The sequence below is a fragment of the Coregonus clupeaformis genome, chromosome 21, assembly GCF_020615455.1.
Source record: "Coregonus clupeaformis isolate EN_2021a chromosome 21, ASM2061545v1, whole genome shotgun sequence".
Taxonomy (NCBI): domain Eukaryota; kingdom Metazoa; phylum Chordata; class Actinopteri; order Salmoniformes; family Salmonidae; genus Coregonus; species Coregonus clupeaformis.
The window spans coordinates 49,194,378-49,211,873 of record NC_059212.1 but is presented as its reverse complement, the minus strand read 5'-3'; positions in this window follow the sequence as shown (position 1 = coordinate 49,211,873).

Below are 17,496 nucleotides of genomic sequence, written 5' to 3'. Positions count from 1 at the left end.
CGTACTTTGGTGCGAAAAGTGCAAATCAATCCCAGAACAACAGCAAAGGACCTTGTGAAGATGCTGGAGGAAACAGGTACAAAAGTATCTATATCCACAGTAAAACGAGTCCTATATCAACATAACCTGAAAGGCCTCTCAGCAAGGAAGAAGCCACTGCTCCAAAACCGCCATAAAAAAGACAGACTACGGTTTGCAACTGCACATGGGGACAAAGATCGTAATTTTTGGAGAAATGTACTCTGGTCTGATGAGACAAAAATATAACTGTTTGTCCATAATGACCATAGTTATGTTTGGAGGAAAAAGGGGGTTGCTTGCAAGCCGAAGAACACCATCCCAACCGTGAAGCATGGGGGTGGCAGCATCATGCTGTGGGGGTGCTTTGCTGCAGGAGGGACTGGTGCACTTCACAAAATAGATGGAAGGCTACTCGAAACATTTGACCCAAGTTAAACCATTTAAATGCAATGCTACCAAATACAAATTGAGTGTATGTAAACTTCTGACCCACTGGGAATGTGATGAAAGAAATGAAAGCTGAAATAAATCATTCTCTCTACTATTATTCTGACATTTCACATTCTTAAAATAAAGTGGTGACCCTAACTGACCTAAGACAGGGAATTGTTACTTGGAATAAATGTCAGGAATTGTGAAAAACTGAGTTTAAATGTATTTGGCTAAGGTATATGTAAACTTCCGACTTCAACTGTACGTCTATCAACAGTTGTCGCAGTGACATCATTAACATTCTATTGAAATGGTTACTTGCATAGTGGAGTCTTTTGTTAAGACATGTAGCTAGCTAGCTAGCTAAACAATGAACCATAATCCCAACTCATGACGTTACTACCCTGCATGAATCTGCAGGTAGCTAACCAACCAGGTTCAATGTTAGCTAGCTAACATTAGGCTATAACTAGCAAAGCAAATGGCTCTGAGATTCAAACAATATTACTACACAGATCATACACGTAACGTTAGCTTGCGAGCCAGCCCGCTAACGTTAGCTAGCTAGCTAACAGTACACTTTAACTTGAAAAAAAAATAAAAAATTATGCACTCACTGACTGTAAGTCGCTCTGGATAGGAGCGTCTGCTAAATGACTAAAATGTAAAAATGTAAATGAAAATGACTTTCTGACGTAGTTAGAAATGTGTAATATCTGAAAATGACCCAAAACACACCTCCAGGCTGTGTAAGGGCTATTTGACCAAGAAGGAGAGTGATGGAGTGCTGCATCAGATGACCTGGCCTCCACAATCACCCGACTTCAACCCAGTTGAGATGGTTTGGGATGAGATGGACCACAGAGTGAAGGAAAATCAGCCAACTAGTGCTCAGCATGTGTGGGAACTCCTTCAAGACTGTTGGAAAAGCATTCCAGGTGAAAAGCATTCCAGGTGAAGCTGGTTGTTTAACACTTTTTCGGTTACTACATGATATGTGTTATATGATTCCATATGTGTTATTTCATAGTTTTAATGTCTTCACCATTATTCTACGATGTAGAAAATAGTAAAAATAAAGAAAAACCCTTGAATGAGTGGGTGTGTCCAAACTTTTGACTGGTACTGTATATATATATATATTTAGCTAAACAGGTGGGTTGCCACTGACTTCATATGCTTTGTAAAATGTAACATGATGTTGCATTGTTACTTGTTAAGAAGTAATACTGTATGTGGGCATTTCTCTGACGCAATATCATTAAAATTAACTTTAGCACGCTGGCAACAGCTGTCTTAAAGTAACTCACGAGAAGAATCTATATCCTTAGTAAAACAAGGCAGTCACTATTTATTCTCATTCAACAACATACGCATCAAAACATCCAATCCACCTGGCGCACGGAATGATCCCTGATTGGTTCGTCAGTCGTTCTAGTACTACACCATGTCTAGATGTGACGTGTTGATGGAGGCCGTATGAGAATTGGATGAGGCGCAATCGTAGCTGAGGTCCGAAGGCAGCTACCGAGGGAGGAGGGCTTGGCGGCGTGTGAGGCTTTCCCTCTTTGCTTTTATGAGCTGTATTCTTTTTTATGTGTCTCGCCTCGTTTGGAGTCCCCAGCCAAGCGCTTGTTGTATCGCAAATAGTACTTCTTTATGGTTTTAAAAGGACGCTAGAGAGGAGTGGCAGTCCTACGTCCCAAATGGCACCCTATTGACTATATAGTGCACTACATTTGACCAGAAACCTATGGGGCCTGAACAAAAGTAGTGCACTTAATAGGGAATAGGGTGCCATTTGGGATGTAACCACCGAGATGGGAAGGGATGTTATTTTTCGCCTTGAAGAGTTGTGACCCTCCGTTAACCTGTAACTACTGTGCTGTAACTGCTGTCGCTACCCAGACTCCCCTGAAGACCAACATTCATCTAAAGATATCTGTGTCAGATATCCTGAGCTTCTCAGCCCATCATCACCTTGAATAAACCCCGGTCAAAGCTCTGCCCCAGGCTAACACATGCCCCTGAAGTAACAGAGAATTAGCTTGTCAAAGATAGCGTTTGGTAATGTGACACCCTGCTGGAAGTCCCAACATCATAACCTATTTCAGTGGCATCATCTGATCAGGTGATCCATGGATTAATATAATAACAGAAATACTAATCATTGTGAACAAAACAAGCACATTTTATCAGACTTATAAGAAGATCATCAGGGCCGGCCTTAGCCTTTTGGGGGCCCTAAGCAAGATTTGATTGGGGAGCCCCCCACCTTGCGGGCAAAACAATTTAGTGGCCCCCCTCTTGACAGAAGAGAGAAAAATGTATGTCTTAAAGTTAATTTTATGCAATTCTACACATTTTGCCATGGGGAGTAGAGAAAATGTTGCCCGGTCGGTATTGGGCCATGATTACTACAAGTTTAGATTTGATTTTTATTTAACTTTGATTTATTCAGGCGAGCCCAATTGACACCAGGGTCTCATTCTCAATGGTGCCCTGAGAACAAACAATTCACAAATCAACATGATAATTCAATAAAAATAAAAAATAAAAATAAATGAATCTACAAGATTCAACAGATACACTGCATTTCAACAACACAAATAATATTACAATCAACCAAAACACTCGCAAACCACAGTGAATTCATTCCTCATCAGCGTTCTAAACTGCCCTATTGGCAGCAGGGATTCAAGATGTAATGAGGATTGTAAATTATTCCCAACATGGGGGGCTAAAAATAAAGGCTGATTTACCTAGGTTGGTAGAGACACAAGGGACCTCAAGAGTTTAATCAACCCTGTGAGCGGGTTTGTTGCCTCATATTTATATACTTTAACAGAGAAGTAAGATATGTTGGAAGCTTGTACAGCAGAGCTTTGTAAACAAAAAGGGAGAAATTAAGTGATCTATGGGAATTTAGAGAAGTCCAGCTGACTTTCTGATAAAGGATGCAGTGTTGAGTATTACACCTGTCACCTGTCTACCTATGGTAGATGGCATCCGTAGGTTTTAGAGTAGCGGCTGCTGCATTCTTGGTGTCACCACAATCAAGAGCTGGAAGGAAGCTTGCCTGTACAATCTGCTTCCTGCTGTTTAGAGAGAGGCATGATCCTTTTCTATAAGAGAAGCATTCTTTTATAGAAAGCTCATCTGTGTGTTTTTTTAAAACGTCAATCCAAAAGCCCTAAACCTATTTATCAGACATTTGTTTAATCGGGCAATTGTCACAAACAACAATGCAATAAACATGATGGACCCAAAATTAAAATAAATTATGAGACTTAATAAATTGCAATCTTTGAAATGCATTGATTATAATAAATAAGATTTTGCGTCATAGAAATGCACACATACTGGTATTCCTTTTTTTTTTATGACATTTTTGGATCAAGCTTCTTCTTAACGAGGAGGTGTTATGAAAGCAATATCTCTCATCTTCCGTCATTCTCTCCTCTATTCAGGTAGTTGAATCCAATTGTTGTGAAGCCACAGCAGAGAGAGAATAGTCACTGAACGTACAGAGAACAACAAGACAACGAACGTCAGGGCAGTGGAAGGTGATTGTGACTACATTAATAACACAATTTGATGTTTCTCTTAATAGGCGTAAGTCTAATCTTTCGTTTGCTCCCTCACCCGATCACACTCGATATGACACTGAGGTTTGGGATTTAATCTGATCACGCTTTCGTCGACAATGCGCCATTTAAAGGTAATTTCCAATTGAGCTGACATATACTTTGTTTACTGTGAATGCGGTCTCAATGAACGCGATAAAAATTGCCTTTAAAAGGTGCATTGCCAACAAAGCTTGATCGAATGAATCCCGGCCCTAAAACCAACGTCTCAGCATTGGCTGTCAGCCCCCTTGTTATATGCTAAATTACTAAGAACTTTTTAATGGTTGCCTGGTAAAGCAAATGTTTGAATAGCAGGCCCCGTAGACATTAACAGTGACAGTTCCACAATTTGAATCGAAGTGAAATGGCTTTCTCATTATAATGTCAAGAAGGGCATTGTTCTGGAAGAGTCCGGGGTCTTCTATATACTTACTACACCATGCTTTAGCTTGATGCAGTTCAAGAGGAGAATTAAACCAAGCAGCCTGACACTTTATGTTGGACAACTAATGTTCCTAATGCTCCCCAAGGGGACCAATAAGGAAACAGCATGAACCAGACAGTGAACTCCTTTGTCTCCCTTTGCTCTTGATAGTGTTGGCTTCGTGATGTAACTCTCAGATAGTGGTTTTCATGTGCGGTAAGTATCATGATGATGACGAGGCTGAAGTGCTGTAACTTCTTTGAACCAATGTTAGCTAATTAGCCTGGTCCCTGATTCCCCACTGGCCATTAGAAACAGTAGCCCTCATTGGGTTGCGTCCCAAATGACACCCTATTCCCTACATAGGGCACTACTTTTGACCAGGGCCAAAAGGACTCTATGCAAGGAATGGGCAGCCTCAAGTGCCTCTCTATTAGTCATCAAGCTCATCGTCGCTGACACTAATAGGTCTACTAGAGATGTAACAAAGCAAAGGACTTTTAATGGAGTTTTAGTTGTTAGCTTAGAGCTCTCTCTGGCAGCGCTACAGATATTTATGGTTTGGAGAGTTCTAGAAGGCACCGGAATATAATGTCTTCAAAAGTAATTGCATAACAAACTGTGGAGTTGATTGTGTGAGATCTTTGGAATAATAGCATTGTAATGGCCAGATGTACTTATTGTCTGTACCACGGCAGGGAAGGAGGGAAGCGTAGGAACTAGGCTCAATTATTCTGTGGAAACAGACGGGATACCAAAGTTGAAAACAATCAAAATGTGAGTTTGTCTTTCTAAAGTATAGTGACACTGGAGTTGAATAATGAAGCACATATCCTCCAAATACAGATTGTATACATCCTCAGTCTGCATCGTTTACAACCTCAGTCTGCATTGTATACATCCTCAGTCTGCATCGTTAAAATCCTCAGTCTGCATCGTTTACATCCTCAGTCAGCATCGTTTACATCCTCAGTCTGCATCGTTTACATCCTGTCTGCATCGTTAACATCCTCAGTCTGCATAGTTTACATTCAGTCTGCATCGTTTACATCCCCAGTCTGCATCTGGGGATTAGAATGCTAAAGTATAGCTGCCTCGCCTCGCGCTGCTTGTCATCATACAGACGTCAATTTCCAAAGCATTCCACGTCAAACCCAAAATACCACAACACAACAGCATTTGACTGAAAATGAAGATGAGATTCTGCACAGAGAGAGATGGCTGCGTGGGAAAGTCAATAACATTTATTTCTCTTGAACCATTATAAGCTGGTTGCACATGTGACATGCTGGTAGAAATGAGGTAAAACAAGTTTGCCTGTATTAAAGTCCCCGGCCACTAGGAGCGCCGCTTCTGGATGAGCATTTTCTTGTTTGCTTATGGCCTTATACAGCTCGTTGAGTGCAGTCTTAGTGCCAGCATCGGTTTGTGGTGGTAAATAGACTGCTATTATGAAAACTCTCTTGGTAGATAGTGTGCTCTACAGCTTATCATGTGGTACTCTACCTCAGGCGAACAATACCTCGAGACTTCGTTAATATTAGACATCGCGCACCAGCTGTTATTGACAAATAGACACACACCACCACCACCCCTCGTCTTACCAGATGTAGCAGTTCTGTCCGGACGTAGCAGTCCCCCCCCTCCCTCCAGCGCCATTGTAAACTAGGTAGCAATTCTAAAACATGGTTTTATATTATTTAATTTTTTATTATTGAAAATGAAATACAGAAATATCTCATTTACAAACGTTTTCACACCCCTGAGTCAATACTTTGTAGAAGCACCTTTGGCAGTGATTACAGCTGTGAGTCTTTCTGGGTAAGTCTCTAAGAGCATTACACTGAATGGTGCAACGTTTTGCCCATTATTATTTTCAAAATTGTTCAACCTTTGTCAAATTGGCTGTTGATCATTGCTAGACAACCATTTTCAGGTCTTGCCATAGATTTTCAAATAGATTTAAGTCAAAACTGTAACTCGGCCACTCAGGAACATTCACTGTCTTCTTGGCAAGCAACTCCAGTCTAATTTTGACCTCGTGTTTTAGGTTATTGTCCTGCTGAAAGGTGAATTTATCTCTCAGTGTCTGGTGGAAAGCAGACTGAACCAGATTTTCCTCTAGGATTTTGCTTGTGCTTTGCTCCATTTAGTTTCTTTTTTATCCTGAAAAACTCCCTAGTCTTTAACGATTACAAGTATACCCATAACATGATGCAGCCACCACTATGCTTAAAAATATGGCGATTGTTACTCAGCAATGTAATGTATTGGATTTGCACCAAACATAACACTGTATTCTGGACAAAAAGTGAATTACTTTGCCACATTTTTTGCAGTATTACTTTAGTGCCTTGTTGCAAACAGGATGCATGTTTTGGAATATTTGTATTTTGTACAGGCTTCCTTCTTTTCACTCTGTCAATTAGGTTAATATTGTGGAGTAACTACAATGTTGTTGATCCATCCTCGATTTTCTCCTATCACAGCCATTCAACTCAGTAACTGTTTTAAAGTCACCGTTGGCCTCATGGTGAAATCCCTGAGTGGTTACCTTCCTCTCCGGCAACTGAGAGGAAGGACGCCTGTATCTTTGTAGTGACTGGGTGTATTGATACACCATCCAAAGTGTAATTAATAACTTCACCATGCTCAAAGAGATATTCAATGTCAGCTTTTTTTTTACCCATCTACCAATAGCTGCCCTTCTTTGCGAGGCATTGGAAAACCTCCCTGGTCTTTGTGGTTGAATCTGTGTTTGAAATTCACTGCCCGACTGAGGGACCTTACAGATAATTGTATGTGTGGGGTACAGAGATGAGGTAGTCATTAAAAAATCATGTTAAACACTATTATTGCACAAAGAGTGAGTCCATGCAACTTGTTATGTGACTTGTTAAGCCAGTGTTTCCCAACCCTGGTCCACGAGTACCCTCAACATTATTGTAACCCTGGACAACCACACCTGATTCAACTTGTCAACTAATCATCAAGCCCTCAATGAGATGAATGAGGTGTGTTTGTCCGGGGCTACAACAACAATGTGTACTGTTGGGGGGTACTGGAGGACTGGAGTTGGGAAACACTGTGTTAAGCAAATGTTTACTCCTGAACTTATTTAGGCTTGCCATAACAAAGGGGTTGAATATTTATTGACTCAAGACATTTCAGCTTTTCATTTTTCATTAATTTGTAAAAATTCGTACAAAATATAATTCCTCTTCGTCATTATGGCAGACCCTTGATTATATCTCACATTCACAACAACACCTTGGACCCTGGATTAAATCTCACATTCACAACAACACCTTGGACCCTGGATTAAATCTCACATTCACAACAACACCTTGGACCCTGGATTAAATCTCACATTCACAACAACACCTTGGACCCTTGATTATATCTCACATTCACAACAACACCTTGGACCCTTGATTATATCTCACATTCACAACAACACCTTGGACCCTTGATTATATCTCACATTCACAACAACACCTTGGCCGGAATTCAATACGTGGAACGCTGTCGACAATGCACTATTTAAAGGCAATGTTACCACATTTGCAGAGATTGCATTCATGGTAAACGCTGCAGATGTCAATTCAGGTGGAAAATACCTTTAAATAGCGTTTTGCCGACAGGCACATTCAGATTGAATACTGGCCTTAGAACACACAAGCAGCGTGCTAACCATTCATTATACTACCAAAACCATGGATCTGGTCTGACGTAATGTAACACAAGCCTGAAATGCTGTACATAAAGCCTGAAATACTGTACATAAAGCCTGAAATGCTTACATTTTTGTCATTTAGCAGACGCTCTTATCCAGAGCGACTTACAGTTAGTGAGTGCATACATAATTTTTTATACTGGCCCCCCGTGGGAATCAAACCCACAACCCTGGCGTTGCAAACGCCATGCTCTACCAACTGAGCTACATCCCTGCCGGCCATTCCCTCCCCTACCCTGGGCCAATTGTGCGCCGCCCCATGGGTCTCCCGGTCGCGGCCGGCTACGACAGAGCCTGGATTCGAACCAGGATCTCTAGTGGCACAGCTACTGTACAGACCACTGTGCCACTCGGGAACCACACATTAAGCCTGAAATGCTGTATGCTTTCCTGTGTGGCTCAGTTGTTAGAGCATGGCTCTTGCAACGCCAGGGTTGTGGGTTTGATTCTCATTGGGGACCAGTATGAAAAAGTACAAAAATATATGCACTCACTACAATAAGTTCCTCTGGATAATAGCATCTGCTAAATGACAAACATTTACATTTACGTAAGCCTGAAATACTTGTACATAATGCCTGAAATACTTATACATAAAGCTTATACATCTGCCATCTCTCATTCCTCATCTCTCCGGCAAACAAATGATGCGCCTCAAAGTTTATTAGTCACATGCAAAGGATACAGGGTGTAAACGGTACAGTGAAATGCTTACTTGCAAGCTCTCCTCAACAGTGCAGTACATATTATGAAAAATATACACCAAAAGTAGTAAAAACAGGACAATAGTGAATACTATGAAACACACAGTAGGAATATACAGTGTTCTGTATACTATGAAATGTGCTAAAGTGAATGTGTAAACCTATTCCCTACATAGTACAGTACTTCTGAGCCCTGTTCAAAAGTAGTGCACTATCTAGGGAATAGGGTGACATTTTGGGACGCAGTCAGAGTCGTCCTTCAGCAGGATTATAGACCCTATCTGTAACACAGCGAAGGATATCCTATTAGCTCTAATGAGGAACTCGGTTAATTGAAAGAGCAGCTAAAACCATAACACCACGATTGCCATTGGAGGCACGGCGGCGGGCCCCCGCATCGTCGCTGTCTAAGGATTAATGTCCTTGAGTAACATTTTGAGAAGTTACTGATTTCAAAATACGCTAATACGGATTATATATTTTTCCCACTACAGCTTCTCTAAAAATGGCCAATTAAAATTGGCAATGAACTGTCATCCGAGGAATCGAGGACTCGTCGGCTGGCTGACGATCGTCACTAATTGGCTGATTCCCTGATTGGCCTCACAACAACACAACAATTGTGTCAACAATCAAGAGGGTATCGTTTAGTTGGGGTGGCATTATAATGAGGGATTATCCATAAAGACTGTTAATTAACCCAACAGTGATAAGAGGGGATCAGCCTGATACAAGAGGATGACAAGACCCAGTAATGATACTCCGAGACAGTAATGCAGGGGAGAAAAGAGTGATATTGATAGAATGATATCCTCATTATAAAAAAAAAGAAGGTATTTTCTGACTTTATTGAGAAGATAGTGAAAGAGTATAACAATTGGGGGGGGTCAAAGGACAGTAGACCAGATTGTAACCCATGCTGACACCACAGACGTGTACTGGAGGCTGCAACATTACCGCTAGACTAGCCAGACTGTGGTATACTTTATACCCATATACCCATCCATACACTCTGAGCTCAAACTACACATACATACAGTGTATTACATTTAAAATTAAATTAAAATTATTAAAATTAAAAGTAAATTATTGACATCCTTGACAAAGTAAAAAATGACTGTATGAAATAAATTATTCAAATACTGAGCTATATTGTATTTTTCAAAAAATTCGGGAAATTATATTATTGTATACTAATGCAATTGCTCGTAGAAAGAGATTTTATTTAACAAGTCATGTTTTTTTTCTCTCTCAAAAAGGTAGGGATCAAAATTATTGACACCAGTGTTTTCAACACCTTTTCAATATTCATTCTTATTTTCATGCCAAACCCACAACTGGTGTGCATGGCCAAACAGCTCTGTTCTCATGTTATCCAACAAATGTAAACACCTGGGGTTTGCTAAATGGCATTGGCACTTGAACAGGAACCGGTGCTATGGTCAGATGACATGAAAATAGAGCTCTTTGGCCACACACAACATTGGTGGGGTTTGACGTCGAAATGAGAATGCATAAGCAGAAAATAACCACATACCTACCGTAAAATATGGTGCTCAATCTTTGATGTTACGGTGCTACAGTATGCTATGGGGTGGCATGTAGCATAGCGGTTAAGAGCGTTGAACCAGTAATCGAAAGCCGGCAAGGTGGAAAAATCTGCCGTTCTACCCTTGAGCAAGGCAGTTAACCCCCAACAACAACTGCTTACCTGGCGCCGATGACATGGATGTCGATTAAGGCAGGCCCCGCAGCTCTCTGATTCAGAGGTTAAATGTGGAAGACACATTTCGGTTGAAAGCATTCAGTTGTGCAACTGACGAGGTATCCCCCTTTACCTTCCCTTTCCCTATTTTGGTCCTGGGGCCCTTGTTAAGGTCAACGGCGTCATGAACTTTACCCAGTAGCAGGACATTGTAGCCCAAAATGTGGTTGCCTCTGCCAGGAGGCTGAAAACTTGGTCACAAGTGGATCTTCCAGCAAGACAATAACCCCAAGCACACATCAACATCCACAAAATATGTGTTTAATTGGCCACAAAATCAAAGTTCTGCAATGGGCATCTCAGTCTCCGGACTTGAAACCCATTGAAAACCTGTGGTTTGAATTGAAGAGGGCAGTCCATAAGCACAGAAGAAAGATATCAAGGATCTGTAAGTATTCTGTATGGAGGAATGAGCTGAGATCTCTCCCAATGTGTTATCCGACTCATAAAACATTTTAGAAAAACTTCATTTTTGAGAAAATAAAATATGACTTGTTAAACAAAAAAAAATTCTCAGAGGAATTGTATTAGTATAAAATAATAAAATGTCTTGGAGCATACAGTATAGCTCAGTATTTGTATTATTTGTTTTATACAGTCATTTTTACTCATCTTTATTGAGGGTGTCAATAATTTCGAACTCAAGTACATTCAGTCCCTCTTACATTTTTATGGACAACTTATTTAATGTCTACATTAACATCTAAGTCCAAGTATGCGTCCCGAATTCACAAAGTAGCTAAAGTTTCAAGTTTTTATTGTCACGTGCACAAGTACAGTGAAATGCCTTCCCACTGGGCAAAAACTGGTTGAATCAATGTTGTTTCTATGTCATTTCAACAACACAAAAAGCCATGGGATGACGTTGAATCAAAGTGGAAAACTGATTGGACTTGCAAAAAAAGCCATCAACGTAAGGGCATTTCCAATTTTTTTTTCAACTAACTTTTAACCTAAATCCAATGACATGGTGACATTTGTTGATTTGTTGGTTTGCTGATTTCACGTCGAATTCATGTTAGTTGACGACTCAACCGGTTGCTCTAGCTGGGCATGGTGTGGGCTGGCCTGTGTTGGACTGGTGTGGGTTAGCCTGTGTTGGACTGGTGTGGGCTAGCCCGTGCTGGGCATGGTGTGGGTTAGCCTGTGTTGGACTGGTGTGGGCTAGCCCGTGCTGGGCATGGTGTGGGTTAGCCTGTGTTGGACTGGTGTGGGCTAGCCCGTGCTGGGCATGGTGTGGGTTAGCCTGTGTTGGACTGGTGTGGGCTAGCCCGTGCTGGGCATGGTGTGGGTTAGCCTGTGTTGGACTGGTGTGGGCTAGCCCGTGCTGGGCATGGTGTGGGTTAGCCTGTGTTGGACTGGTGTGGGCTAGCCCGTGCTGGGCATGGTGTGGGTTAGCCTGTGTTGGACTGGTGTGGGCTAGCCCGTGCTGGGCATGGTGTGGGTTAGCCTGTGTTGGACTGGTGTGGGCTAGCCCGTGCTGGGCATGGTGTGGGTTAGCCCGTGCTGGGCATGGTGTGGGTTAGCCTGTGCTGGGCATGGTGTGGGCTAGCCCGTGCTGGGCATGGTGTGGGCTAGCCCGTGCTGGGCATGGTGTGGGCTAGCCCGTGCTGGGCATGGTGTGGGTTAGCCTGTGTTGCAACCGTTACTGAGAGTGCCGTTCCAGTTTAAGTATTCTGTTGTTTGACGCTCCGATTTTTTTTAAAAATCTCGTACATGTTGAGGTCTTTAAAAAGGCTTAAGTGCACGTGACATTATGATACAATGTGACACGTTCCCTAAAAACCTTAAAGGCATTAAAATTATACAATTTGAGTATTTGAATTAAGTTGTAATAAATAATAAATAAATACATTCCTATTAAATAGCAAAGGCACATCGGCCCAATGTGGGCAGCCTAAATGGGGCCAATATTCTTGCTCACATTGGGCACACATCGTGTCAACGTGGGCATGTTTGCTGGGTTACTTAAGCCCATCTCTCTCCAGGGAGTATAGCCTATAGGCCAACGATAAGTCCCCGCACCAAGCCAGTGGTGCGCGTCGTCAGCCCGGTCCGACCCGTTCCTGCTCCCCGCACCAAGCCAGTGGTGCGCGTCGTCACCCCGGTCCGGCCCGTTCCTGCTCCCCGCACCAAGCCAGTGGTGCGCGTCGTCAGCCCGGTCCGGCCCGTTCCTGCTCCCCGCACCAAGCCAGTGGTGCGTGTGTCCAGTCCGGCACGGCCCGTGCCTGTTCCACCGGTGCCTGATCCGGCACCGGTCAGCTGCTCCACTCCGGAGCCAGAGCAATCCGCTCCACCGGTGTCCAGTCCAGCTCCGGCCAGCGGGGCCAGACCAGATCAGGGGCGCAACGGGGGGGTGGAGAGAGAGTGGTGGATCCGCCTCCGAGGCGGAATGCCCACCCGGCCCCTACCCTCTTGTGTTTGTGTGGCGCGGTCGCAGTCCGTACTGTCACGCCCTGGCTCTGGGGACTCTTAAAGGTTGAGCCAGGGTGTGGATTTTTCTATGTTTAGTTTTTCTATGTTTTCTGTTCTAGATCGTTTAGATCTATGTTGGCCAGGGTGGTTCCCAATCAGAGGCAGCTGTAGCTCGTTGTCTCTGATTGGGGACCATACTTAGGCAGCCTGTGTTGCACTAGTATTTGTGGGGATCTTGTTCCGTTTGGTTTGTTTTGTATTAACCTAGGACTTCACGTATCGTTTGGTTTGTTGTTTTGTTCGTGTGGTGTACTACAAATAAAATGTACGCTTATCACGCTGCGCCTTGGTCCGTGTCTTCAGTCGACGATCGTGACAACGCTCCTACGTTGTTCCTATATCCATACTGTATGTACACATGTTCCTATTCCCGGGGGAACCTTTACACGTGTTCTGCTGCATCCTGATGTTGGCCGTTCTTCTGTTCTTCTGTTCGACTAAAGCTTTTGTCTTCTCTCTGAGAGGTTCTTCAATAATAGATGACCTGAGAGGGTCCACATCACATTCCAGTGTGTGTGTGTGAGGTGTGTGTGTCGCCTCACATCCGTGGTTAGCTGGCTCAGTGTGTGAAAATACCCAGAGAATCATCCGTGCTCCGTTAGCAACGAACCAGCTCCCTCAACTCTTTGATTGCATTCCAAATGGCACCCTATTCCCTACATAGTGCACTACTTTTGACTATAGCCCTATGGATGCTGGTCAAAATAATTGCACTCTATATAGGGAATAGCGTGCCATTTAGGACGCAACTCTTTAAATCCTCACCATTTACCCTTGTCTTCTATCATCTTCTGTTCTCCCTCCATCTACAGGCTTCTTCCTCCTCCCTTTTACCCCTCTTCCTCTATTTTGATCCTCCTCCTCACACATCACACCATCATCATCTTCCTCTGTACTTCGTGCTACCAAAACTGTGAATATCCCTGTTGGAACCCCTGCTAGAAGCCAACCTTTAGAATCATTAGCACTGTGTTCTTCTGCCCCATGCTTGGATTATACTCTCACTGTGGGATGGATGGATGGATGGTGAGCGAGGATGTGAGAGTAAAATAGAGCTTGCCGAGAATAGTGTGTGCGTGTGCGTGTGTGCGTGTATGTCTATTGATGTAGACCAATACGTCTTCTCTTCCCCAGAGCGGTGAGAGCGTGACAACAAGTCTCTTCAACAGAAAGGACACACTGCTGCTGTTGCTTTTCCTTGGCGCTGACAGGACAATGGCCCGTCTATGGTACTGTGGCTAGAGGCACTAAAAGACAGTCTGCTATGACTAGTGAGTGTGATGGGTGTGACGGTAGCAAGGCTGGGGCTTTGCTACAACGGTTTGACCCTCTGGTAGTTTCTTTTGGACCTTCTATAGTGGGGTGTGACGGTACCAAGGCTGGGGCTTTGCTACAACGGTTTGACCCTCTGGTAGTTTCTTTTGGACCTTCTATAGTGGGTGTGACGGTACCAAGGCTGGGGCTTTGCTACAACGGTTTGACCCTCTGGTAGTTTCTTTTGGACCTTCTATAGTGGGTGTGACGGTACCAAGGCTGGGGCTTTGCTACAACGGTTTGACCCTCCGGTAGTTTCTTTTGGACCTTCTATAGTGGGTGTGACGGTACCAAGGCTGGGGCTTTGCTACAACGGTTTGACCCTCTGGTAGTTTCTTTTGGACCTTCTATAGTGGGTGTGACGGTACCAAGGCTGGGGCTTTGCTACAACGGTTTGACCCTCTGGTAGTTTCTTTTGGACCTTCTATAGTGGGTGTGACGATACCAAGGCATCCAGGGGATCACTGGTGATGTCAGGAACAGGATTCAGCACTTGTGACTGAAGGGAGGGAACACACATACACAAACACACACACTCTCACACACAGACATACGCACACGTCACACTGAGGAGAGAGTTTTATTTCCATAGCTGAACGATTGAACCTGGGTCAGGGAGAGGTGAAAGGCATGTTCTGACTGTTCTGTGCTTCTGAGAACTGGGAAGCTGCTGGGAGGTGTGAAAACCATGGCTCTGGTGAGGAGAAAGAAACTGTCAGAGACGGATGAGTTACAAGACCTTTTAGAACTTCTTCTATTCAGGGTTTCATGCATAATGCAGTGCTTTATAGTTCCTGCAGGAACAAGATCTCACAGTCTCACGTCAGAATTAGTTGTTCATCCAACGTCAAATAAATATTTTAAGGTTAGGGTAACTCAGAAATATTAAGGGTAGGCATTAACTCCGAATGGTTAAGGCAGGGGTTCCCTAACTTTTTTGGCCCACGACCCCATTTTGATATCTGAAAATTCTTGCGACCCCAACCATGTGAAAAAAATTATGTAATTAACAGCCAATGTAAACTTTTTAATTCGGGGCTATGGCAGTCAATTGAAAAACATTGTAACAGCATTTCTGATTGTCTTCTCTAACTCACCATCACATACTCTTAATGTGGGGCTATGACAGTCAATAGCGAATCAGTTGACATAATGTATTTTATCTCACCACCACTAGTTCCCAGTTGTCTTGAATGCACTGACGTCAGAAGTCTGAGATTACCGAGTTCCCAGTTGTTTTGAAGACGGCATTCATGCTCAGAGGGAGACGGCAGGGTATTCCCTTTTGAGTTAGGAACCAAAACTTATCGGTAAGGACCCGTGAATACATTAGGTCACATGACAGCTTGATCAGCTGATTTCACTTACGGATTGGGATTTAGGTCCTGAAGTGCTCCTCCAAGTGTTGGAGGTGAGCTGTCATCACTTGTGTGGGACACTCACTGATTCTGTTTTCTGTACGAAACATGTACAGCCGAGGGAAGGGGGCATGGTTCTCTTTTTAAAGACTCTCTCCAATAAGATTTTTTTTGGTCTGCTTCCACTGATTCGGTCACTCATCTGTAGAATGTTTTTGTATTTTCCCTGCATGCTTGCGTTCAGTTCGTTCAGTTTCCCAAATACAGTATGTATGTTACATAGGCAAGGAGACACATTTTCTTTTCATTACACAGAAAGTCCGTTTTTTTTATATATATACACATTGTGAATGACAACAGTTCCTCTCTCAATGCAAAAATATTTCCAACACTCCTCCTCGATAACCACCAAGCCTCGGTGTGAAATAGATCATTGTCATGCTCTGATCCCATATCTCCACATAGTTTTGTGAACAGGCGTGCACACAGTGGATGTGGTTTGATGTAGTTTACAATCGAAGATACCTGCTGCAGTATATCTTTGAGTTCTGTGCTCAGCCTTTTGCCGCTAGTTGGTCTCGGTGATTCATACAATGGGCATCACTGCTAACGTCCATTTGAAGAGCACAAGCTGTGTCACGAACAGAAGAGGACCCAAGAGCGCAAGTTCAAATTCAGAGTTCTTTATTCAAGGTTACAGGCGGGAAGAGGAGTCCCAGGGGTGTCAGGGGTCTTTCAGGGCCCTCCTGTGGGTACCTGTGCTCCGGGGGTCACCAAATGTCCGGGGGTGTCCAGTCCAAGTGCTTAGTGTGTGTGTTCCCCAGTGATGGAGCGGCGTATCGGGCTGAGGGTGGTGAAACGTCTGGGCACGCTCATCTGGTGGTCGGAGACCTGGGGGGAACACACACACACAACAGCAATATGAATGGCAGGCAGAAGTACAGATCAGGGCTGGGCAAATATCGTGGTGAGAGACAGAAGGCAGAAACGAGTTACCGGAGGGGCTGAAGATCGGAGAGTAGTCGAGGTCCAGAAGGCAGGTTGGGATAGACGGGGCAGTAGAACAAGGAGGCAGTCAAGAAAGGATCGGTATCACAAACAGGAGTCAGAGCGCAGACAGGCAGGTTACTGGTCCGGGTTTGAAGACGATCTGACAGGGCTTGGCTGAAAACCAGGGCTTGATATACTGGGAGAGGTAGTGGGGAAATGCAGTTCAGCTGGCAGAGTAATTAGAACAGAGTGAGGCAAGGTGGAGCTAGTTAGGCTGAGTAGAGAGAGGGAGGTGAGCAGAGTGGAAGATAATTGAATGCAATTAATGTTGCTACCAGGGAGAGAGAGTGCTCATGACAGGACCCCCCCTCCAAGGGACGGCCCCAGAAGTCCCAAGAACAACATCATGCCGGGAGGGTGGAGGGGAGCAGGCGGCGGGTCAGAACTCCTCCGAGCGGTCCGAGTGAATCTCCTCATCCTCAGAAGGAGCTGGAGGGTCACGGTCGGGAGACAGGACAGGCACTGAGACAGGAGCAGGGCGGGCCGGACGGCTAGGAACCCCTCTTGGACGGCCCCTACGGATTGCAGGCTGATCAGGATGTAGTCGGTGGAAGTCAGTGATAAGGGTCCGGTCCACTATCCTCCTGG